Genomic DNA, 26641 nt, shown 5'->3' with positions numbered 1-26641 from the left:
AGGGGCAGTGGGAGAGAAAGACTACCAAGCTGGCACCTTGCTCTCCCCTAGGAGCCCAACTCAAGTCTTGAGCTCAAGAACCATGAGATCATGACCTGAGTCAAAATCAAGGGTCTGACACTTAACTGACTGAGCCACTCAAGTGCCCCTGAAACTCAGAGAATTTAAATAACGAGCTCAAGGTTCTACAGCCTAGTAAATTGAAGATAAGGAATCTGTAGCCAGAACTCTAATTTCCATAACCATGTCCCTTCCTCCATAACTATTGCCTCAAATAGAACAAGGGAAGGATCTTATGTTATCACATGATAATATAATTTTGGATTTTGGGGTCATTTCTCACTTTAACTCCTTTTATTTCATATTTTGATTAATAAAAATCTTGCCCCATCACTAAAATACTATGATTTGATAAGATAGTGTATTGCTTCTTTTATAACCCAGGCCAGTCCCTATTGATCAGCTATAGATGGTTAGAAGGTACATTCTTTTTTTTTTTATTAAGTTAACCTTAGAATTGATTTCTTAGAAAATACTTACTCACAAAGATTTATAGTGTCTCACCAGCTTTTTCCTGTTCCTTTCATTTGGGAGACCAGGCATTCAAATCCACTTAGGAAAGAACATTTGGTATTACAGCCTTACCTTCATAATGAGGCGTTCTGATACACAGGAAAGTAGATACCTGAAGTAGGTGAGTGTTATAAAATATACAAAAAGAAGTGTACCATATTTATTAAGAACATTTCTAAATGACTCATCTTCATGAGAGTACAAATTTTTTCATTTTTTCTAACTAAATTCCTTAACATATCTTACTAAGTCTAATCTTAGTTCATATATCTGTTTTCTATTATGAAAGAAGTCATTTTATTTTTTTTATTTTTTATTTTTTTTCAAATAGTTTATTGTCAAATCAGTTTCCACATAACACTCAGTGCTCATCCCCGCAAGTGCCCTCCTCCATGCCCATCCCTCCTCCCCCCCACATCCATCAGTCCTCAGTTTTTGTCAGCATTCAAGAGTCTCTCATGGTTTGCCTCTCTCCCTTTCACCCACCATTTCCCCCATTCTTCTCCCCCATGGTCCTCCGTTAAGTTCCTCCTAATCCTCCTATACATGCAAACATATGATATTTGTCCTGAAAGAAGTCATTTTAAAATGACCTATTGCTGATATAGATGATAATGGATAGCTCACCTTTGTCTTTTATAATGAATAACGTACTCTTTTAACAAGTTAATTTCTTATTCCAGGGGTTATGTACAGATATTAATATGGTTTGCAAATAAAGATAACTGCCTTGAGAAACAAAAAAGCAATCCCTGACCTCCAGGAGCTGGTCTGGTACTACAAGTCAGGCCTTGGTGTTCTTCCATTAAATATACACGATTTCATAGAAAATTAGCATCAGACAAGGCCACACTGTGATTATCATGAATCCAGACAAAAACAAGACCACTCTGTAATCCTGTCTGAGCACAGACAAAACATGAACAATGTCCAAGCCACAAAATACCAAATATATTCCTATTTTGACTAATATATGTGATTGTTGATTTTTACCAGTTACAGCTCTACCCTTGGCCCAGTCTCCTATACCTCTAGAGAAGATTTATTAAGGTAGCCACTCACATAGTTAGCCCCATTTCATGACCACATCCTGTCTACTGTTAAGCTCTGCTTCCTTAAACCCACCCCAAAGTCACTTGACAGGAGCCAAATTATTTAAGTCCTTTTTAATACCTTGTAAATGAGACACTCCATGTTCACCATTCGTTTCCTTTGCCAGCAAACCTTCTCCCTCCCTGCAAGGAGTGATAAGACCAAATTGTTTAAAGACAAGTGTGTTCCTATGTTCCTGGTGGTCTTTATGTGGAGGACATTGACCATTTCTTCATACCAACTTTTTTCTTATTTCTTTTTCACATCTTATTGCATGGACCAGATTCTAAAATAACAAGGAATAGTGATAGTGTCAGAAGACATTCCTGTTCAGAGGGGCTAACATGTTTACCATGGTATTACTTGCTTTCCTTTTAGAGCTGGTTCCTTTGTCATATTAAGAATAGTTCTAGGGGCACGTGGGTGGCTTGGTCTGTTGAGTGTCTCTTTTTTGGCTCAGGTCATGATGCCAGGGTTGTAGGATCAAGCCCTGTATTGGGCTCCATGCTGAGTGTGGAGCCTGCTTAAGATTCTCTTTCTTCTTCTGTCCTTCTTCCCTACTTGCACTCTCTCTCCAAAAAGAAAAAAAAAAAGGATAGTTCTGCTTATCTTGACAGTGATACAAAATTTTAATAGTTTTTTGTCTATGAACTCTTCTTTTTTAAAATATTGTAATAGGATATTATTTTGATAGATTTTCCTTCCATGAATTACTAGGATAAATCCTTTTGGGTTGTGGTTAATTGTTCTTTTAATGAATTTCACCTTTAATACATTATGTAATTTATGAATTTTATTCATTTAACAGACATTCTTTTAATATCCACTATATACCAAGCTCTATCTTAACTCCTAGACCTGTTGCAAATTAAGAAGTCATAGGGAGGGATGGGAGTGTGGCTATAAAGAGGTATCCTTTTAACTGAACTGTTCTGTATCTTGACTGCTATGGTGGTCACACAAATCTCCATGTGATAAAATTGTAAGGAACAACACACACACACACACACACACACACACATTAGCACATGTAAAACTGGTTATCTCTGAATCAGGCTGGAAGATTCTAGTGATGTCAGTTTCCTAGTGTGATCTTGTACTCTGGTTATTCAAGTTGTTGCCATTAGAGGAAATTAAGGACGCTCTGTACCATGTCTTATGACTGCATGTGACTCTACTATTATCTTAAAATAAAAAGGTTTTAAAAATTGGTAGTCCCTGACATCATGTAGAATACAATATAATAATAGACATAGATCATAAGAAAAATAACTATATGATAACTACTGTTCCATAGAGGATAAGTATAAGGCGCTGTAAGTGCATACAGTATTGGAATCTAGTCTGTACTGAAAGGTCAAGGAAGGCCTTCCTGAAGATGTAACATTTAAAGTGAAGCCTAAGAATGAGTAGAAATTGGTCAAACAAAAAAGAGGAGAAAAATAGAAGATTGTCACATTTCAGAGAGTGGGGTTTCAGCAAAGAATCATAAGGAAGGTTGACAGAAGACCATGCTAAAGAAAGAGTTTTGGGAAACAAGTCATACTGGACCTTGGAATTATAGTAACTTTATTAGGAGAAAGAGGATCCACTAAAATGCTTTAAGCAAGGCAGTAATTATTCAGCTTTATATTTTTAAACTATTACTTCGACTTACAGGTAGAGAACAGTCTGGTTGGAGAAGATACCTGGAGCTATGCAGAAAAAAGGAAGCTGTCATAGAGTCCAGGTTAGTGATGCAGTTCTTGGAATTGGGTGGGGTGGTGAAGATGGGAATCAGTGAATGGACAGATTTGGTAATGATTTGAATGTGAGCTATTGATGGCATAGATTATACCCAGATTTTGGCATAGGCAATGGAGTGAATGAAGAAGCCATGTTCTCAGGTGGGGAAGATTAGAGGAAGTACAGTTCTGAAGTGGGGTAGGGGTTGGTTTGGTTCATTCTTAAATCTAAGATAAGATGCCAGCAAGAATCCCAGGTGGAGATTTCAAGGAGGCAAGTAGGTGTCTCCAGCTGGAACACAGAAATGGAGATATGGGCCAGAGATAAAAGCTCTAAGTCTTTGGCATCTAGATGATATTTAAAGTCAAGGGGGTAGCTGCAGTCATTAAGGGAGAGAGGGAAGAGAAAGAAGAGGCTCAGATGAAATTCCTGAAGAACTTGAACATTTAAATGTCAAGGAGACTTAGAAGGAGCAGTCAGAGAGGAGTTAGAACCCAAGAGTGATCTTTGGGAAGCATAAGTTAAAGAGTATTTAAGGAATAAATAGTGAACTATGTTAAATCATCTGCTAAGAAGTCAAGTCAGATGACGCATAGAAATGACCACTGGATTTAGGAACATGAAGATCTTTTGTAACTGGGGGGGGAAGAAGGGGGAAAGGAATGTAAATGGAGGCAGGCTTGCTAATTTGGAGGAAGATGAAGGAGCTGTAGGCAGCCAGGTCATACTGACTTTTCTCTACAAAAGTATAGACACTGGGAAAGGAGATTTAAGGAAACAGAGGAAGATGTAAAATAATTGTTGTGAGAGAGAACTAGAGTAAGTAGTGAGCAGACTAGAAAAACAATTCGGCGACTGAGGTATATATTTTTATGTTTAAATAAATAGAAATTATCCAAATTTTCCCTTGGATAAGAAAACTCAGTATTGTAAAGATGTTAATCCTCTTCATATGCATCATTATATTTGATGTAATAATCATAATTTTATTAAAACTACTATTACAGCTCACACTGTGTATCAGACACTGGGTTAAGTGCTCATAAAACTCTAATCAAAGTCACAAGTTCACGGGAATTTGCAAAATGACTGTAAAGTTTGTCTGAAAAATAAACATGCAAGAATAGCAAAGAAAATTCTGGGAAAGAAAATAACAAGTGTGGATTAACCAACTGTAATTGTGGTTTGCAACAATAGAAAGTTCAATGGAAAGAACTCAGAAATAATCACAAGTTTATGACAGGGTGACTTCAATAAAGCTGGGTTTTCCAGAGAGTGGAGGGAAAAAACGGGTTTACAGTGATTGTAAATTGGGGATGCCTAGATAGCCATTTGGAAAATAGTAAAGCTAGATCTCTACATAATTTCTTATCCCCAAGTTAGATAAATGTGAATGTAAAAAAATTTAAATTCTAAAAGAATTAAAACTGTAAATATTTTTACAATGTGCTGAAAAGACTTTTTAAAAATTTTTTAAATATTTATTTAGAGACAGAGTTAGAAAGTGAGCAGGGGAGGGGCGGAGAGAGAGAGAGAATCACAAGTAGGCTCCGCGCTGTCAGGCACGGAACCCAATGTGGAGCCCGAACTCATGAACTGCGAGATCATGACCTGAGCCAAAATCAAGAGTCAGGTGCTTAACAGACTGAGCCACTCAGGCGCCCCATGAAAAGGCCTCTTAAAACATAGAATAATATTCATCCTTGACATGGCAAACACACCCCTACTCAGTGCCAAAAGAAATTGTTAAACTAGGGAAAATATTGTCAATTTTTAGGATGAAAGATTGAGCTCTCGTAGATCAATTACAAAAGTATGAAAAACCCAATTTCGATAAGAAGGGCAAAGGAAATAGCTCAGAGCAAAAGAAATGATTAATAAACATGTGAAGATGCTTATTTTGTCACAAATTTTAAACCACAAAACCCAGAACAACAAAGTGGTATTTTTATCAGATTAATCATGAGTGCCTACTATGTGCCATGTGTTTTTAGTATTTTCCTATCAGTATATCTTCCATAATATTCTTGCAAACATATTTTCCATAATAAATTACCAAATTTTTAATAATATGATCAGTAATTTGAATGGACACAGATGCTTCTAAAGAGCTTGGTAATGCTTCAAATGTGGTATATTTTTCTCAAGTCAAACCCCACAGTCTTGTTTATATGCTTTATTGTGCATTGTATGAAAAAGTGTTAATCTTTCAGAGCAACGTTTTTTAATATGCTCACAGCGCTAAGGTTTCCTCTCCCATTTGAGAATTGACAATATTTCTGAAAGCGTAAAGTTAACATTTGAATGTTAATGGCAAACCAAAGCAGAAACACAACATACTGATTGTTCTTTTATCAGCCAGAGGTGAAAAGAGCACTTAGTGGGGCTAGTACTTCTTTATTTCGTCATCTCTTCATCCTTTCATTCAACAAACATTCATTGAATGTCTACTCTGTGCCAGGCACAGGGGGTAGGCAGTGAAGATATTATAATGCACAAGAGAAAGAGAATATCTACTCTCAGATTTTACCATCTAATTGGGGCTACAGGCAATGGGAACACTGTTGTAAGAGCTTGAATTTGTATTAACTGAAATTTCCCCTTGCCTCCATTCTTTCAATCCGGAAACAGTGTAGTGCTGCCCAGGGTAGCTTCCTTCTGTGACTATACTAGATACTGATTTGTGGGTGATTGAAAAACCTTAAAGTATCTTTCCAAATAATATGTCAAAACTAAATTCAGCCAGGTCATGGGCTTCCTCTAGATTAATAAGGCTAAACGTTTTGGCAGCATAGAGATTTTTCAGATCTAAATGAATCATTAGGAATGAGTAAATCACAGACAAAACGAATGTTCTCTAATTAAGAAGATAAAGATGTATGTTAAGAAGCATCATAAATCTCCAAGTAACCAAAATGTTGTCCATTTGTCTTTGTCAACAAATACTGGAAAGAACCCAAAGAAACAGGCAAACATGCATTCCAAATAGTTTATACTTTTAAAAAAATATTAAGCTAATATGTACTCTTAGAAAAAAAATGCCTCATAGACTAAAGAATTAAAATAGTTTCACAAGTTACTTTATATGGTTTCTAAATTAGATTGAATCATATGAATTGCCCAAATTTGATTTTTTTTTTACCTACAAAATTTGCAATTTCATGTGGCTCACTCTACTGGAATGACATCATTTCAATTCCTAAGAGGATATCTTTGCATAATGAGTAATTTATAGAGTTCTCATTATGAGCCACACTGCATGAAGCCCTATCTGACATCAATCCAAGGTTTTACCTGGGGCCAAGTTATGAGCCTGGAATTAAGGAGGGTCTTTGAACTTGAATAAAAAAAATTCAAAGAAAAATTGTTACTAAACTTTAACTGGAACTTCACATTTCTTTCAAATATAGACATGAGCAGTAAACTTTGATAGCATTACCAGCACATTTTTGTCACCATTGGGATTCAGATATTTTCAAATTTTACTCGATTGTATCGGCTGTCTCAAAATAACATTTATACTTATCACAAACTTAAAATTTCCTGTTGCTATTAAACCTAACTTTAGGTCTTATTATTTAATGCATTTATTACTAATTATAAGTTTGATTTTTAAAATACTTGGATAACTGAATTTTTATTAGTTTGCTTTATAGCATTCTATCTTTTATGTATTTTATATTATTCTGTGGGGCTCCCAGGTGGCTCAGTTGGTTGTGTGTCTGACTTCACTTTGGGTCATGATCTGGTGGTTTGTGAGTTCAAGCCCCGCATCAGGCTTGCTGCTGTCCGTGCAGAACCTGCTTTGGATTTTCTGTCCCCCTCTCTCTGCCTGTCCCCTGCTCACACTCACTCTCAAAAATAAATAAAAACATCTAAAAAAATTTTTAAATATATTATTCTGAGAAAAGTTTCCAAAGGCTTCCACCAGACTGTTAAATGGGTCCATGGCACAAAAAGGTAAGGACTCCTAGTACCATTTTAAGATCTACTTTTTTAGCAATTTTCAAATATACAATATAGTATTATTAATGATCATTACCCATGTTGTACATTACATCCCTGTAACTTATATTTATTTACTGTAGTACAGTTAACATACAGTGTTATATTAGTTTCAGTTTTATAATATAATGATTCAGCAATTCTATATTTTCTCAGTGCTCATCATGGTAGGCATACTTTTAATCCCCTTTATCTATTTCACCTGTCCTGCTACCTATCTTACTCTGAGAACCACCAGTTTGTTCTCTGTATTTAAAAGTCTGGAGTGTTTTTGTTGTTGTTCATCTCTTTTTTCTTTCTTTTGTTTCTTAAATTCCACATATGAGTGAAATTATGTGGTATTTGTCTTTCTCTGACTGACGTATTTTAATTCGCATTATACCCTCTAGATCCATGCATGACTTATTTATTTCACAACTGGAAGTTGGTACCTTTTGACCCCCTTCCATTTTGCTCATCCCTTACCTACCCCCACCACTAGCAACTACCAATCTGTTCTATGTATGAGCTCAATTTTTTTAAGTTTCCACATATGAGATCATTCCGTATTTGTCTTTTTCTGTCCAACTTATTTCATTTACCATAATATCCTCAAGATCCATCCATGTTGCTGCAAATGACAAGATTTCCTTTATTTTTATAGCTGAATAATACTCCATTGTGTGTGTGTGTGTGTGTGTGTGTACACATTTTCTTTATGCATTCATTTATTGATGGACACTTAGGTTGTTTCCATATTGTGGCTATTATAAATAATGCAGGTATCTTTTTGAGTTAGTGTTTTCATTTTCTTTGGATAAATACTCAGAGGTTAAATTGCTGGATGATTTGCTAATTCTATTTTTAATTTTTTGAGGAATCTCCATACGGTTTTCTGCAGTGGCTACACCATTTTGTATTCTCACTAACAGTGATGAGGTTTCCCTTTTCTCCACATCCTTGTCAAACTTGTTACCTCTTGACTTTTGATAATAATCATTCTAACAGATATGAAGTGATATTCTATTGTGGTTTTGACTTGTATTTCCCTGATGATTAATGATGTTGAACATCTTTTCATTTGTCTGTTGACCATCTGTATGTCTTCTTTAGAGAAATGTCTACTCGGGTCCTTTGCCTGTTTTTAAACTTGATTTTTGTGTATTAGGCTGTGTGAGTTCTTTATATATTTTGCCCTATCAATTCTATCCTTTGCAAATATCTTCTCCTATTCAGTAGGTTTTCTTCTAGTTTCACTGATGGTTTCCTTTGCCATGAAAAAAAACTTTTTCATTTGATGTGGTCCCATTTATTCATTTTTGCCTTTGTTGCCATTGCCTGAGGAGGCAGATCCAAAAAATATTGTCCAGTGTTCAAGATCTTACTGCTTATGTTTTCTTCTAGTATTTTTATGGTTTCCAGTCTTCCATTGAAGTCTTCAATCCATTTTGAGTTCATATTTGTATTTAAGAAAGTGGTCCAGTTTCATTCTCCAGTTTTCCCAACTCCATTTATTGAAGAATTGTTTTTTCCTTATTGTATGCTCTTGCCTCCCTTGTTGAACATTAATTGGCTGTATCAGCATTTCTAGATTCTTGGTTCTGTTCCATTGATCTATGTGTCTGTGTTTTGTGCCAGTACCATACTGTTTTGATTACAGTACCTTTGTGGTATAGTTTGAACTCAGGGAATGTGATACCTCCAGCTTTTTCTGCTTTCTTAAGATTGATTTGGTTGTTCTATACTTTGTCGTTCCATTCAAAGTTTAGGATCATTTGTTCTAGGTCTATGAAAAGTGCTGTTGTATTTTGATAGGGATTGCATTGAATCTATAGGTTGCTTTGAGTAGTATGTACATTTTAACAGTATTAATTCTTCCATTCTATGAGCACAATATATTCTCTGCCCATTTTTAAATTAGATGGTGTGTATTTACATAAAATGGAAAAAATTATAGATTCAGAGTAAGGCAGATCCCACACCTAATCAGGAAAGCACTAGAGATTCCACACATACCATTTCTTCAGTTGTTAGAAATTCAACTATTATTTATTAAGTCGTGAGCCAGTTACTGGTGATTCCCAAGTACCTTTCAGTCTTACCAGGATAAATTGATATTCACAAGTAATACCTTCCCAAACTCTACTCTTAACTTGTGCAACAGAAGATGTAGTTATGATACCATCTTCACTTTCCTTAAAGAACAATAAGGATCCCCTGGGAACCTCATGGGGTATCATAATGTCCCCCTGGAGACATCATGGCTGCGGAATAGCCCACTAGGCTAACATAATGAATGAGCTCCCACTTACCTCTCCCTTTTGTTAATTCACTGCTCCCAACAGTGAAATGGTTTATAGAACATGGTTCTGTATTCAGATGACCTGTGTTTGAATTCCTACCTCTGCACTCCTAGAGAGATGGCCTTGGACAGGTCAGGCACCTTAGTTTCTTCAAACTGTAAATGAAATTGATAATATTACTCTCTTCATAGGGATGTTGTGGCTATTAAAAGAGATGTTTGCGAAATAGTTGACATATAGCTTAATAAACATTAGCCATCTTTATCATGACTAATGATAATACCACTACTTTCTCTATGTGTCTTTTCCTCTTTAATCCTCATGTCATAAATGAATGCCACTTCAGTAGGAAAGAAAGGGCTCATGAATTGATATAGCAGGGAAATTTCTTTTGTTGATTATAGGCCTGTTGTACTAGAGGAGATAATGAGGCTAACTTCCCAAGCTACTTGGAGAGAGAAAAGAATGGCTAAGAAGGGCTGACTCTCTCAGCAGTGGAAAGATGTGCTTCCACAAAGAGTCCCCCTCTAAGGTGGTGTGAAACTTTTGTTTCCAAGGCATTGTAGGTTTTCATAGTTATGCTAACATAAATAATTAATCCATTTTGAAGCTATGGGTATGTAAGCTTTATTCACCTGCTGCTCTTGTGGTTTATATTCCAGCATCAGTGGATAGTTGAAATTATACAATAATTATGACCTTCTGATAATTCAAGCCCCTTTGGTCTCAAGAGGTTGGAAAATCAGCATGTACTGAGTACTTAACTATCAAGTGCTATGTGTAGGTTTTTTTTTCATATATTATCTTACAGATACAACAGCTCTGACATAGGAATTGTGGCTCCATTTTAATAAATGAGAAAATGGAATTTAACAAAACTGAATAACTTGTCAAAAAGAAAACACAACCAGAAAGAGGCAGTATTGGGATCTCAACAGTGGTCAGTGCAACTGCAAGGCCCATGTTTGGTCACATACCACCACCCTGGTTACCTATTGTGTTAAATGTGCTGCTAACATAGCTGTGGGATATTAGCTTCATATGTGAAAACTGCCTTCCCTGCCCCTGGATCACAAGATAGCTGATATACTCATCACCTTTGAATTTCACAAACCTGCATGAGGTTCAGATCATTATTAAATTTAACCTCATTAATAATACCACAATCTTTGCTCAAGCTGTAGCCACATAACAAAATGCTATGGTCAAAGGTTAAGCAAAAATTAGAAAGTGAGTGATTTAACTAAAAAGAACATGCTGACTCTTAGATTCCTCTAGATAAGAATAAAGTGGTTCCGGTAGACTCAGAACTTGTCATTTGTCAAAGTCCACAGGAGGGAAGGTGTTATCTTTTTCCGCCGAACTCCAGGTTCACCAGACAAGGCTTATTGCAGAAAAAGAAAGTCAAGAGGTTATCTCCCACAAACATTAAGAAACTCTCAATAGTCAGGGAATGGTGCTTTGGATGAGATTCTCAAAGATCTTATCATTGGGCTAATGGTTTTAAAAGTGAACTTTTTCCTTCTATTTGGCATTCATGAATCATATCATAAATGAGGGTCCTGGATTGTAGTTAGCATGGGTATTAACCATTTCATAGCTCTGTGTCTATGTTTATTCATGAAGCATCCCTTCTCAGAAACTAATTTTCCATGTTATGTACTCCCTGCTGACTATAAAATAAAATTCAGCTGAGCTTTGAGAAGTTCCTCTGAGTTCATCCAATAAAGCTAATCCCATAAAGTCAAGCACGGATGAAAATGCATGGCCCATGGTATTTATCTTCATTGCTGATACATAGTATTTTTCTGATCTGAATTCTCTACCTGAAGATAGTTTGCTCCTAAGTTTGCTTCCTTCCCACCTAAGGAAGTAGTTTCCATAATGACATTTATTCATTTTTTATCTGATTAATAACCTGTTGTTTTCTGGCAATGCCAGAGAGGATTTGCCCTTTCGTGTGGGAGGGATGCAGATCAGCAGAGCACCCACAAGCAAACTCCTATGATGACCACTGTGCTGGCAAATAGCCTTTAAAGAAAGCTTGACTAGTGGATGGGGTTGTCACAGAATAGTTTAGCTGTGGAGCTGAAAATCCTGGCACCTTCCTCCTGGGGAGTGAGTATGAATAAAAATACAGTAAAGCACCCCTTTAGTTAAATAGTAACTGACTATCCAAAATAAAAGTCTTCAGAACCTCCATAACCAAAGAAAGGCCAACTCACTCACCTCTCTGGGTCCTTTTGTCTGCTGTAAAAAGAACTGCAACAGCACATCTCTAAGAGGTCCCTTAGAGGGCCTGCTCTCTGCCAGGGCTACAGGCTGACCTCATAATAATCTAATCCCAGAGCAATCTGGAGATTTTATAAGCAGATAAAATGGGAAAAGATAATTGTAAAACATTTGAGAGAAGTTAAGAATCCACATCTCTCTGGACCTTCTTTTAGGGGCCTATTCATTCTTTCCCCTCCAGTTGGGATTTGGAATGGCACAAGAATCGTTTTATAAATAGAGAGCTGGGGAGAAGGCCAAGTTTACAAGTGAGTATCACAGAACAGACCTTCCCGGCACTTATAAAAGCCAATATCGTATGTCATTTCACTCAAGTAATATTTTTTTTAATGTTTTATTTATTTCTGAGGGAGAGAGAGAGAGATAAACAGCATGAGCAGGGGAGGGTCAGAGGGAGAGGGAGACACAGAATCTGAAGCAGCCTCCAGGCTATGAGCTGGCTGTCAGCACAGAGCCTGACGCAGGGCTCCAACTCACAAACTGTGAGATCATGACCTGAGCCGAAGTCAGACACTCAACCGACTGAGCCACCCAGATGTCCCCATTCAAGTAATATTTACCAATGTGTTTTATCTACTAGACTCTGTACACAGAAATAAGACTTATCAATTCAGGGTTTAAAAGAACGAGAACTTACCCAGTTTTGTCTCATAAAAGGCAAAGATAACACAATTTCTCTGTATATAGTCATCCTGTCTACTTTCCATTTTTTACATTATTTTTTGACCTCTTACAGATCGGAGAATACAAACAAAAAAAGCATCATTCCTCAAGGGTACTTGGAAGTAAAAAGAGACCAGATAGTCTCCAACTCAGTCATGTGATGACAACATACTGACAAGCTGCTCAACCAGTATTTCAAAGTCTTCACCCAGTTTTGAAATCCTAAAGGGCCACGTCTGTCCTTGGCCCAAGCGTACCATTCACATTAGTAGGAGTGGGATATATTCTGACAGGCAAAGGGCAGTTTGTAGCCACAATTCTGCCAGAAAAAAAACATGATTCACATTGACATTATCTTAGGTCCTGGTAGAATTCTCATAAGCTAACTTATCTATCACACACCTTGACAAGTTTTCTAGTCTGACTACACAGTGCTTTGTCTAATACTCTGAGATGATAAGAACTTTCATTTGCATAAGCTTTTTTTTATGCCTTATTTGATATCAAGTAAATCTAGACAGAACATGATCAGAAAATGGTTGAGCAGAGCCTGGGAATGTTTGTGGAGTAATGGTGTCAGGCAAAGACAATCCATTTTAGGAAAATAACTATCTGCCCTCAAAGATACCAGTTAGATGCACAGTTCACCTCATAGTCTGGGGGGTGGTTCACTTGGACCAGCGCTTCACTAAATTTTCTGGGTATCCCACCAATTGACAGTAGTCAATGCTATGGGGAAAGGAGTAGTTGTTGGTGTAGGGAAGAGGTTACTTTGAAAACACTATCCTTTCTCATAATATGAAAGTGAAGGAAAGAAGAGAGAGAGCTATGGAGCTCAGAATATATGGTAAACTCACTACCGTAGGAAGTATAGCTTTCAGGATGAGTTAGTGTGTTTCCAGAAGACAGAAGGAAGGCACAGCAGAGAGGAGAGGGAGACAGACTCCCTCGCTCTGATGGCAACTCCCAGGGAGGAAAGGCAGAGGGAAATCAAGACCGTCAGACTCCATCAAGTTTCCTAGCACACCGTGTGGACGCAATGATCTCCAGTTTGTAGAGAGTGATAATAGCAATGCTTGGTAACTATCAAACCCTCTAGAGTTTGTATGAGCTTTCACAGCATTATTTGGACGCCCAATAAAAGATAAATTATAAATTAGGAGTTATTTATTTCCATCTTATTGATGGAAATCCTGAGACAGAAAAGGAATTAGTAGCCCGGTCACAGTCACGTGGCTAGTGTGTGACTCAACCATGTCTCAAACTCATCTCTTTTATTCCACATCCTTGTACTTTTCACAGAACCACAGTTGCGGTAGCCATCCATTCTATGGTCTATTCTATGGAATAGCATTCACTTGTAAAAGTTTCAAGTGCAATTGTGAATCTAGCATCTCAGACAAGGGGAGGAGGCTGACATTAGATAAGATTTCCAGTCTTCTAATGGCTTTATTGTGCTATCTTCATTCTAGCCCCCTAAAAGACAAGCTAAGAGAGACAAGCTACTCACAGCTTCAAAACCATCTATCTGCCAAGCAACAGCACTGAAGGATGGGAAATTGAGGTAGCGTGCCTCAAGCTATGGAGGCAAGGTGTGTGTGTGTGTGTGTGCATGTGTGTGAGAGAGACAGGCAGGCTGAGGAGAAATGGTAGGAGATAGTGCAACTTAATGTTTTTTCTGCTTCCTCGTTTTTCTGATGTGTTCAAAGAAGACACAGAAAAGACACAGGAATAGTTCAATTTTACAGTTAAGTTTTCCCGCATGACAAAGAAAACTTCTCTAAATGCATGTGTTTGAATTTCAGTAAAGCCCTGTCTCCTCTCCTTCCACAACTTTTCTCGTAATCAGAGACAAAGTGGAGTGGTGAATCCTAACTGACCACATGCTGATTTCCTTCTTATTTCAGTGTGCTCATCTTTTCTGTGCTGGGGGCAGATGCCCAGGGAGCTTAGCTGAGGTCGTACACAGCAGCTCGCAGTCCGGGAAAGTAGGATGACTGTGGCGCCGTGGCACGCGTCAGCTGACTTGTAAAATTTCCTGACAGCACACTTATTGCATGTTGTAAAACCCTCGGACATGTAGTTGGGGAAAGCTCTTACGGCCACAGCAACACTCTATGTGCCCAAAAGTTCTTTCCAGCCAAGTCAGTGGCATCTGTGGTAAAGTGAATTTGCTTCTCAGGGAAACTTGAATTAAATGCCCGTAAAATCCAATGCACTTTAAAGAACCACATGTCTTAAAAAATAGGCAGTGTTGATACCAGTAACATTGTTCACTGTTATCAAAATTCCCTCCCCGAGGGCTCCTATAAGTGATTTTTCTAGCAACAGGAATTGATTTGGAATTTTCTTTATTATGATAGAGGAATGATCTGTATATGCTGCGTCTATTACCTTACTTTTCATTTGTTCTTCAAACCAGCACACTCCTATGTTTCACTTCTCCTCCCTCCCACTCCACTGAACTGGCTTCTCCAAGATCATCAGGAACTTTCCCTTGCTGATGACAGCGTCCTTTCCTTTGTTCACCTTTTAAGCTTTCTTCTCTCCTTGGCGTTGCAAGCCCTACATTCTAAAACTCTTCTCCAATCTTCCCTGCGTGCTTTCCTGACTCCTCATTATTCTCCAAGTTTGCAATTCAATGATGTTTTACCTTCAGGTTCAGGTTTATGGACCCTTGAGAACCTGATGGAGTTAGGGACACCTTTCCTACCTGAGTGCACATGTTCCAACATGCACAAAAGCTTGACTGCACTGAGATGAGACCCACACCTAACGGACAGCAACAACAATACCAAGCACCGGCAAGAAGGCAGAGGAGTAGAATTCTCACTCACTGCAGATGGGAAGGCAAAATAGTATAGCCAATTTGGAACCCGTTTGACAGTTTCTTGTAAAGTTAAATATACACCTGCCATACTACCCAGTAATCCCACTCTTTACTGTTTACCCAAGAGAAATGAAAATTTATGTTTTCCACAAAAATCTGCATCCAAACATTTACAATGGCTCTTTTTTCCATAATAAACAAAAACTGGAAATGACCAGTTTTTGACTGGTCATTTGACTGGTTAATGGATAAACAGATGGAATTCCACATGATGGAATACTGCTTATCAATAAAAAATGACTATTGATACTCATCATAATTTGGATGAATCTCAAGTATGTTACACTTAAAGGAAATCAAACTCAAATGGCTATAGACTATATGAATCTAGACAGATCAGAATCTGTCAGAATCTAGACAGAAAAGTAAACATATAGGGTTAGAAAACTGGTTATTGCCCAGGAGCATGGGTGTGGGGAGAGATTAACTACTAGGGGAATTCAGGAGTTTGGGGGTAGAAATAGAAATGCTCCACATCTTGCTTCTGGTGTAATTAGACTACTGTACGTATTTGTCAAAAGTCACAGGACTATATATACCAAGAAGGGTGAATTTTACTTCATAAATTGGTACTTCAATAAACCTGACCTTAAAAAAAGACCAACCACTTTTCTCTCCCCTCTGAATTTCAGGATTATTTTGGTTCAGGGATGCCAGGGTTAATGTTCTGCCACAGAACTCCTTTCTTCCCTTTCTTTCCTCTCACTCAGTACTTTCTTTCTGGGCACTCATCCACTCTGTGGCTTTAAACACAGTCTCACACCGATGACTTTCAATTATATATCTCCTGAGCTCCAATTCAAAGTATTTGTTGGCGATTCAAAACTCCCATATCTTAAACCTATAATTCTTCCGGAGAGTTTCCTTCCAGAACTGCAGCTTCTCCTGTGTTTCCTTATATACTTCATTTAATCCTCCCTGCACCAGGCCACTTTGACCGGGCTCATTTTTAACTCTTTTTTCTGCTCATATCCCATCAGTCACTAAATCCTGTTAATTCTACATTTTAGTTCTCTCTTAAACAACTCTCTCTCTTCCGTTCTATTTCTCTTGCTACTTCCCAAATCCATGCTGTTATAATCTCTTCCTTAGACCTTTGTAATAGCTCTGTCTGCAACTGAACTTGTATCTCTTCAATCTACACCTCATTAACATGACACAAGGTTGGGTTACATATTTCCTTTGCTCAAAAACCTGCAAAGTCTCTCACATCCCACAGGATATAGGGTGACCTTAGCCTGATGTGTGAGTCTCCTAGTGATTGAGTTCGAACACCTTTTCAAGTCATATCTCCTACCACATCTTCTCACACACATCCCCTCCAGAAACACTATCGATATACTAGCAGAGCCCTGTAGCCACCACAGTACTTATACTCTCCTGGCTTTTGCAGAGCCTCTTCCTAGAATATTCTTCTCTCAAAATTATCAGGCTGGAAACAAAATTCCTATTCTTTGAGAGGTGGTCCAAATGTCACAGTCTCTAGTGAACCCACCCCCGGCCATGCCTCTCAGAACTAATTAATCTCTTCTTTGGCAAGTCTTCAGCATGCATGGGTATGTGTATACATGAGTATGTATGCGTATGTGTGTGTGTGCACATATTTTAATAGACTTAGTTACCAGGTTGAAGTTATTTATGGAATTGCTTGACCTTACTAGAGAGTCTGTCCCTTCAGGATAAGAACTGTGTCTTAGTCACTTTTGTAGATCCCACAGCTTACTAGTAGGGGCTTCTTCTAGGGAAGATAGTAAATATTTGCTGAACTAAATTTAATATGGGCCATCTTCTAAAATTAAAAGAAATTAAAGCCCACAAATTAAAATAAAGCTTAAATTAAGGTTCATATAGCCTATAAACAAGACTTGTGTACTGGATCTGCTATGTAGACCACTCCATTCCAAGTTTTAATCAAAAAAATATAGAAAATCCTTGTCCCAAGATGTCTCCCCTATTAGCCTTAAGTTGTACCATGTGTAATCAGAGCAGCACTATCTGACATAGAAGGAAGACCTCCAGGGGCACCTGGATGGCTCAGTTGGTTAAGCATCCAACTCGGGCTCAGGTCATGATCTCATAGTTTGTGGATTTGAGCCCCAAATTGGGCTCTGCTGACAGCTCAGGGTCTGGAGATTACTTCAGATTCTCTGTCTCCCTCTCTCTCTGCCCCTCCCCCACTCATACTCTGTCTCAAAATTAAAAAAATAAACATTAGAAAACAAGAAGAAAAGGAAAGCCTCTGGTACTCATGAAACTTGGGACTGGCCTTCTTCAGTAATGAAAGTAAAGGCTATTAAACCTTTTGGATTTAAATCACTTTTAGGTTTCTGTATAAGGATCGCTTTGTTCGGGTATATTTGCCTAAGATTCAATACTAAAGGTTTCTGTGTTTCAAATAAAGATGAGAGATTAGTTCTCTGGTATCAGTTCTCTGAATGTTAAATAGAAAAAAAAAAATAAAACCTCATTAGTACTTCAAGTCAATCAACAGGAATCAACTGAGAATTTTCTATGAAACCAGCATTGTTCAAGACAGCCTACAGGGTATGGACATTAAGATATGCTCTTCATTTCCAAGGGGAAATGAAAAGCCCAGACCCAAGAGAAGGGAGCAAAACTAGTGTGTGAAAGATCAGACGCTACCATCCTCATGGTTAGGGATGATGAAGTACACTCCGTTGGGAGAAGGCAGAGCTCTCCATGGGCCGCTGTCATGGACGAGTTTCTCTAGAGCAAGGCCCACATGTCTTGTTTGAGAAAAGGGACTCAATGAAACAGCCTGGGTATTAGTTTCCTAGGGCTCTGTGATAAATTACCATAAACAGGGTGGCTTAAAACCACAAAACTTCTTTCTCTCACAGTTTTAGAGGCAAGAAGTCTGTAACCATAGTGCCTGCCAGGCTGTGCTCCATGCCAAGGCTCTAGGGGAGACTCTACACCATTTGTCTTTGGCTTCTGATGGCCTGAGGCTTGTGGCCACATCATTCCAACCTCTTCCCCTAAGGTTATACTGCTTCTTCCTCTTCTCTGTGTATCTGCCTTCTAAGGATACACATGATTGCATTTATGGCCCACCTAGATAATCCCACACAAGCTCCTCCTCTCAAGATCCTTAACTTCATCACATCTCTTGCCATACAAAATAATATTCACCCTTTGGCCACAGAAGGGTATATTCACAGGGTCCAGAGATTAGGAATAAATATGCCATTTGGGGGACCACCACCCAACCCACTGTAACCAGCAACATAATTTTTCAGTGCCCAGGGCAAAATGAAAATGCCAGGCCCATATTGGAAAACCATGTCTTTTAAGGCACTAAAAACATTTTTCTTTGCTGGTCTCCTAGTCTCGACTTGTCCTGGCTATTGTCATTTTAAGAAAATTTAAATTATTTGCATGAATTTATCAGTCACCTTCGGTGCAATGATCTTTAAACGTAAATATAATAGGCTTTAACTCATATGCAGAATCACCAAATTTACATGATTTGTATTTCATAACTAACACATGCATATATATTTCATTCTTACCAGAGCATTGGAATGCTGCACAAAACTACATCAACCGTTTTATTCCATTTCTTGACACACATACTTTCTACCAACACTCTCTCTTTGTCTCACTGATGAGTAAGGAAGGACTGAAAGGAAAAGGAACTCTGGGTTGCCACATCTTTCCCTTTCTTTCTATATCGTCCTTTTCAGCCTAAGTGGTTGGCTTATACAGGGAAGTAATATATGTAAGAAAGGATACGATTAGACCACTTCAGAATTTGTGTCACTGCCTTGTTTCCCATTTGAAGCAAATTCAGGTTTAAATTGAGAGCACGGTTTCTCAAGGCTGTGAACACCCCTACTTAGTCATAGGCATAGCACACTTACCTTGTACTCACTTTGAGTCTTGCTGAATGCCCAGAGGGGTTGTGTGACCACCAGAATTCTGTGCTCATAGGGCACTTGGAATGCTGGATGTGAATGGGTGGCAAGAAAGAGCAGACATGCAGAGTTCATGTATCTCTGCTCAAGTTCATATTCTATTGTCCCGTTTGACTTCACTTCCAAAACACATGTTCAGAGATAAAATTATTAAGAATTTCAAAATGACGTCAGAGCATTAAATCAAGGGCTCCTCTGAGCATGGGACCCTGTGCCACTATAGAGATTTCATGAGACAAACCTTCCATAAAGGACCCTGTGACAGCTTTCCAAAGTGTAATAAATGGGAATAGCCATTTGTGGGTTGTGATCCATTGGTTGTGAAATCAATCTAGCTATGAGTCATAGCTAGCTTGAATATATACACCATTTTAAAATAATAGTGATTTATATACAATAAGGACAAGCATTATTTTATAAAACTTATAATTCAAACATGAATACCTATACACCTGTTTATTTCTGTGAGTCACTGAAACCCCAGTTCTAAGGGCTAGACTGTGGATTCTGGAGTCAGATACTGAGGTTTTTTGTTTTTTTGTTTTTTAAATGTTTTATTTATTTCTAGGAGAGAGAGAGAGACAGCGTGAGCAGGGGAGGGTCAGAGAGAGAGGGAGTCACAGACTGAAACAGGCTCCAGGCTCTGAGCTGGCAGTCAGCACAGAGCCCGACGCGGGGCCTGAACCCACGAACCGCGAGATCATGACCTAAGCGAAAGTCGGACGCTTAACTGACTAAGCCACCCAGGCGCCCCCAGATACTGAGGTTTTAATCCTATTTCCATCTATTACTCTCAATGACCTTAAACGGTAGCACTTAAATTTTTTGACCTCAAGATTCTTCCTATACATGAGGTTCAAATGGGATAACTGAAAGTGGTAGATAGTTATAATGAAGTTAAGCCTAAATTGATGCTGTACTCATAATTTCATACAAATGAATGAGTAAAATCGATATCTGAAGATTTCCAATCCTACCATCAAATATGGAACAAAATTTAAAAAATTTTAAGAGTATTGTTTCCTGATTTGCTCAAGTGCTTTGAGAGATATAAAGCCTTTCTCTTAGAGTAAATACAGTTGTTTACCTTGAATAGGTGGTTCACATACAAACCTTCCAAAGGTAGATTTTAACTTAATACCTATATGTGATAACAAGCCCCACTCACAAATATCTGCATATCCATCCCATTCATCATGTTTTATTGGGAGAATGGATTTGCATGGTGTTATGTGAATCACCTTCTCTCTATGAACATATGCCTTTGTACAGAGTTCCTGATGTTTACATATTAATGTGAAGTTAATGGACCTAGCCACTTTCTTCAAATTGCTGTAGGATCATTTCCTGAATACTCTATGTTTGACAAAAATGGAATGTACCATTTGAGAATGAAAAAAAGAAATAACTGAACCATTAGTAACCTCCCACAGCCTGGAATTAGAGAAAATGTTGCCACAAGGATTTATAAAATGTTCTTTTGGAAACTTTCATCATTGTGGCTGTGATTTAGCCCATGATCCTTAACATGGAAAATGGTGTGATGAGGCCGTGCCATTTTGAGAAGTCACCTCCATTTGGAGGAGGAAGGCCATGGTTGTTGCTTCATCTCAGTCATATAATGTAACATATTTGGTTCCGGTTCCATAAAGGAAGATTCTTGAGGGAGTCATATTTTAAGCTCTTTGTACTCTTCTCAAAATTATTGCTTTTTTAGATGTTCTTATATAACAAAGCATCTAGGCTTGATGCCAACGACAGTGTAATAAATCTAATGCTATTTTTCGAACTTTAGTACTTTTGCTCTTAAAAATTGTATGAGTTTTCCTTTTTATATTCACTTCATTTTATATACTTTTCACAAAAGAGCAGAGATCTAATAGCTACCCCATTCGTCAGGCAAGACATGGTTTCACTGATCACCACAAGGTTTGCAGTTTTAAGTACGACCACTGACAAAAGGAAACCTCCGCCTCTGGGTAGCATGAGGCCTGAAATGTGGGTGGATGTGCAGCAAATAGTTCCATTATCCTCCCCCAAAATGTATGGACTTAGGAAACAGATTTCAAACATCCCTACGCCAGGTTGCAGATTTTATGAGTGAAGAGAAAGTGGGATTCCTGAAAACACAAAGTAACTCAGACACGTCTTTGGCTGCCAGAGCATACTTCAGACAAAAAGGTTAAAGGCAGCAAGAAAGCAGGCAATGGAGTTCCCAGAGAACCAGATGTCATGGTGAAAATGCATCTTGTGTAGATTTTACTCCAGACATCAATGTGCGCACTGAACCTTTGGGAGGTGAGAGCAAAAATAGAAATTAATAATTTCCAGATTCAGGGCTTCAGGGCACACCCTGGACCACTGGCAATTAGTCAGTCTTTATTTTCTCTTCCTGTTCTGTATCTGTGCTAAATTGTGTTTGTAAGATTTGTTTAAAGCAGCTGTTGTGCTTTCCCATCATTCTTCTGAGATCAGCAACTTCTCTGTGGTGGTAAATTGAGCATTCCTGCTGAATTGGGGCTGAATCTGGGGATAATGATTTGATTAGTGCTGGGTTGAATTGAGAGTCAACACTATAGAAAACAAACACCATGCCTAATGACTCCTAGTAAATACACAGAGCAAAAATTTGCCAAGAGCTCTCAATTAATTCATAATAATAATTTAAAAAGAGCAATACAACCCTAAGAGTTACTGGGAATTCAGTGTGCCATATGGTTCTGATAGATCAATCTAGAGACAAAAATTTGTTTTCAGTTATTAGTATTTTTATTGTTTTAGTTAGCAATGTGCTCATCAGAAAACATTTTAAGGTGCTTCTGTTTATCATCCTCAGGAGTAAGCAACAGACCATAAATCTTTGTGCTTGTGTTTTAAAAAAATTTTTTTTATGTTTATTTATTTTGGAGAGAGAGAAAGAAACAGAGTGTGAGTGGGGGGAAGGGCAAACAGAGAGGGAGACACAGAATCTGAAGCAGGCTCTGGGTTCCGAGCTATCAGTACAGAGCCCAATGCGGAGCTCAAACTCATGGACCGTGAGACTGTGACCTGAGCCAAAGTCAGATGCTTAACTGACAAAGCCACTCAGGTTCCCCTGTGTTTGTGTTTTAAAGGAGGGGAGGTCTGTATTGTCTCACCATTGTTAAAAATGTTAAGAAAATAAAAAAATCAACAGATAAGAAAAATACTCAGCAGCAATATTCTGTTGGGCTGGCATCATGTTCTTAAATAATTTGAATACTTTCAGAAAGATCATGTATACCCCGTATTTGCCAAAGGCCCACCAATCCTTATTTTTTTTTTTTTTTAATTTCACATTTTCTCTTACCCTTCTGGTCAAGAAATGTATATGGATTTACCTCTCCCCAGACCATCAGAGACTTCATAGTAAGAAGAAAATCCTTATCATTCCTATAAACTAGGGAGTATGCTGATGGGTCACTGAGTACACGCTGCTGAAGTGACAGGCAGAAGATGCAGACAGTGAGACTGATGGATGGGAGATTTTTAGAATAGAATAATCACAGATGGTACACAGGGGAAACAAACACCTTCATAAAAATGAAGCAGAAAATTATTCTAAATATCTAGGCGCTGGGTCTGAAGTGAGATATGAATAAAAGTTATACACCAGAGATGAATAGGAATATCTTTTAAAAACTTTTCTTATTAGGCATGCACCTGGCAAGGTGGTGTACACATGATGAGCACTCAATAATGTGCTTGTTATAAAAGTATTTTATTTTTTAAGTAAACATTTAAAATATAGGGTTTTTTTAACCTTTATTTTTGAGAGAGAGAGAGAGAGAGAGAGAGAGAGAGAGAGCGCACATGTGTGCAAGCATGAGCAGGAAAAGGGAAGACAGAGAGGGAGACGCAGAGAATCTGAAGCAGGCTCTGGGCTCTGAGCCATCAGCACAGAGCCTGAGGTAGGGCTCAAACTGACAAACTGTGAGATAATGACCAGAGCCAAAGACAGTTGCTTAACTGACTGAGTCATCCAGGCACCCCTAAAATATGGTTCTTTAAGAAATTGTAGATCAATTAGGTATTTATTGTGTGTTTCAAATTTGAAAAAAATTTCAGATGAATAATTTAGGATAAGTGGTGTTGGATGTGTTTAGTTTGGATACTTCTGATTGTTACTGGCCATTCAAATGTACCTGTTCCACACTGAGAAGTAAATGTCCGAAATTTTTAAATTTGTCATACCAAATTATTTCCATTTTCATTAAAAATTATAAACAAGGGTAGAAGAGAGCTATCAATGTGATAATGAAAAGAATAATTAACACCGTATTGACACCTCTAAAGGGGTTCCATTTTCAATGTTGGAAAGGCAAGAGTGTTTAGACCAGATCCTATTTCAAATGAAAGAAGGAGATTCAACAGTATTAGGGATTTTTCAGAAAGCCCTAAAACCATTTTTATTTTCCTTCAAGTTTTGTTTTTTGAAACTTCAAGTTTCCAAAACATTTTCCCCTTAACTTAAGCCTTTGTTGTTTCAAAGGAAATTTAATTTAAAAAACATGTTTTTTTTCTAACTAAGTTTAAACTTGTATTATACAAATAAAGACAGATTTTTGTTTGAAATTAATTCTTGTTTGCTTCTATAACTATGAAGGAACTCAAATTCAAAAGGCTAAGCTAATGTGTTTTCAGAGGTGAATATAACACAAGCTAAAACATTTCAAATTCTGTTCTTACTCCAGATTTTAAAGCATTTTACGGATTTTTTTTATAACTGTTCACAGGTCTTCCTTGACCTACAATAGGGTAATATTTCAATAAGCCCATTGGAAGTTGAAATATTGTAAGCCAAAACTGCGTTGAATATACCTAGCCTACCAAATGCCGTGGCTTAGCCTGGCCTTAACCTTAAACATACTCAGAACACTTCTATTAGCCTACAGTTGGATAAAGTCATCTAACACAAAGCCTATTTTACAATAAATGTTGACTGTATAGTGTAATTTATTGACTACTGTAAGGAAAGTGAGAAGTACAATGGCTGTATGGGTACAAATGGTTCAAAGTGTATCAACTATTTACACTTGTGCCTTGGTGGATGCTTGTAGGCTGCAGCTTTTGCTGCCCACTATCATGAGAGAGTATCACGTTGCATATCGCTAGCCAAAGAAAAGATCAAGTTCAACATTCAAAGTATAGTTTCTATTGAATATGTATCGCTTTTTCACCACTGTACAGTTGAAAAATCCCAGGTTGAATTATCATGAGTCAGGGACCTTCTGTATTTAATTTCCAGGAAATGAGTAAAAAAAAAAAAAAAAATTACCAATAAGTATCAGTCTGGAACTGATGTAATGAAAACCTAGTTCAGGGTGACTTTATGAAAGTGTAAGTTGGCAAAATCTCTGCTAGTTTCTAGGGTTTCTCATTGTGGAAGGAGTAGAATTAGTCTACTGCCCCTATGTTACAAACCTCTGCTAAGGTACAGACACAAGACCAAGCAAGCCTTCCATTTCTTTCTTTCTTCTTCTTCTTTTTTTTAATATGGAACGCTTCATGAATTTGCGTGTCATCCTTGTTCAGGGGCCATGCTAATCTTCTCTGTATTGTTCCAATTTTAGTACGTGTGCTGCCGAAGCGAACACAAGCCCTCCATTTCTAAGAGATTGATTATACATCTTCTTACCTCTTTGTGCCTCCTATTGTTTAACTATGTATCATGGCTGTGATACAAATCAGGCAAGGTCATAGACCATAGTAGAACTACTCTGAGGAAATTTTCTTCTCAAATTTTGAGCCTTTTAAAGTTGTTTAGTAACTTCTCCTGTCCCTGCCTCACCCTCAAAATCACTGCACACACACAGTGTTTTTATCCATCCATTCACTATTTCATCTGACATTTACTGAGCATCAAAAGTGTGCCTGCCACAGGGGGCTGGGTGGCTCAGTTGGTTGAGCATCTGACTCTCGGTTTCGGCTTAGGTCATGATCCCAGGGTCATGGGAATGAGCCTTGTGTTGGACTCCATGCTGAGCATGGAGCCTGCTTGAGATTCTCTTTCTCTTTCTCTCCCGCTGCCCTTCTCCCTACTGGTGAGCTCTGTCTCTAAAATAAAATAAGTCAAAAACAAAAGTGTGCCTGCCAGGTGCCATCATAGGCACTGAAAATACTGAGTAAATGAGACCTCCTCTAATCTCCAGAAGGCTATAACATATGTGTTACCACAAGGGAGTAAATCACAGCTTTATTGGAACACAAAAGGTAGCCTATCATTGGGTAGGCTTATCTTGGATACATAGGCATCTTAGTGTTATTTCAAAAACAAATGGGTCAGCATTGGCCTGGGGCTAATCAAGTTATCCCATGAATTTGCCAGTGTCAGAGAGCAAGATCACTGACCGGGCTCTGCTGCTCTGCTGCAGTGCCATGAACAGAGACCCCCGTCCCTGAGTATCGCTTAGTGGAGCTCTGCTCATGTGGCCATCCAGGATAACACAGCCACCGAACACAGCTGCTTTTCAGTCACAAGTACAGGAAGATAAACGGAGTCATCTCAAGGACAAAAATGCAGAACAGAAGTTTGTCTTTGTCTTTTCCATCCTGCCATTTCTGCTCCTTTTTACTTTTTATCAGATTCAGATCCCCTGGCCCCTTCCAACACAGTGCATACCTTTTCCCCAACCCCCTCCTTATACCAAAAGAGGAAAGAATCTACCTTTGCTACATGGTAGTTTGTAGGTTGCCACCTGTAGCAGATAGCTTTCATTTTTGGCTGCCTAACAACAAAACACTGTCCTATGTTGGGAGAATACCCAGTTTTGTGAATCTTGGGGGAGGAGAGGGGAAGGAGAAGGAGCCAGAAGCTCCCCCTCTATACACCCTGAAGCCAAGGAGCTAGCATGAGGCAGTAACACTGTGAAGCCGGGCAGCTTCATGGGTCACTAGAACCAGCAGAAGCAACATCACACATCCCGCGGCTAAGGTGCCAATACTATGCCTAGCCATGTGGCTGTCACGGTCTGAGGTGACTCTTTTATCATTATGGGTTGAATTTTATGCATTCCCCTAAAATCCTGAACTCCTAACCCACAGTACCTATGAATGGGTCCTTACATACAAATAGAGTCTTCACAGATGATCAAGTTAAGATCACTTGGGCAGACCCTAATTTAATATGACCGTGTCCTTTTAAAAGGAGGACATTTGGACAC

General features: G+C 38.3%; 1 long non-coding RNA gene and 1 other non-coding gene across 3 annotated transcripts; one reads left to right on the top strand and one right to left on the bottom strand.

Moving 5' to 3' along the window:
• The first annotated feature begins 563 nt into the window (after positions 1-563).
• On the top strand, positions 564-15676 carry LOC120247680. Of its 2 annotated transcripts, none has more exons than XR_005532384.1 (3): positions 564-694; positions 3325-3394; positions 15292-15676. It is a non-coding gene; the product is annotated as an uncharacterized LOC120247680 (long non-coding RNA). The 2 variants fall into 2 exon arrangements; XR_005532385.1 differs by lacking the exon at positions 15292-15676 and adding an exon at positions 12125-12180.
• A 9292-nt stretch (positions 15677-24968) lies between these two features.
• Positions 24969-25075, bottom strand: LOC120247685. The gene has a single exon (XR_005532387.1). It is a non-coding gene; the product is annotated as a U6 spliceosomal RNA (small nuclear RNA).
• Between the last annotated feature and the right edge of the window lie 1566 nt (positions 25076-26641).

The sequence above is a fragment of the Hyaena hyaena genome, unplaced genomic scaffold (genome assembly GCF_003009895.1).
Source record: "Hyaena hyaena isolate Hyena2069 unplaced genomic scaffold, ASM300989v1 scaffold_538, whole genome shotgun sequence".
Taxonomy (NCBI): domain Eukaryota; kingdom Metazoa; phylum Chordata; class Mammalia; order Carnivora; family Hyaenidae; genus Hyaena; species Hyaena hyaena.
Note: the sequence above shows the minus strand (reverse complement) of the source record. Positions and strands in the feature narration are given on the sequence as shown.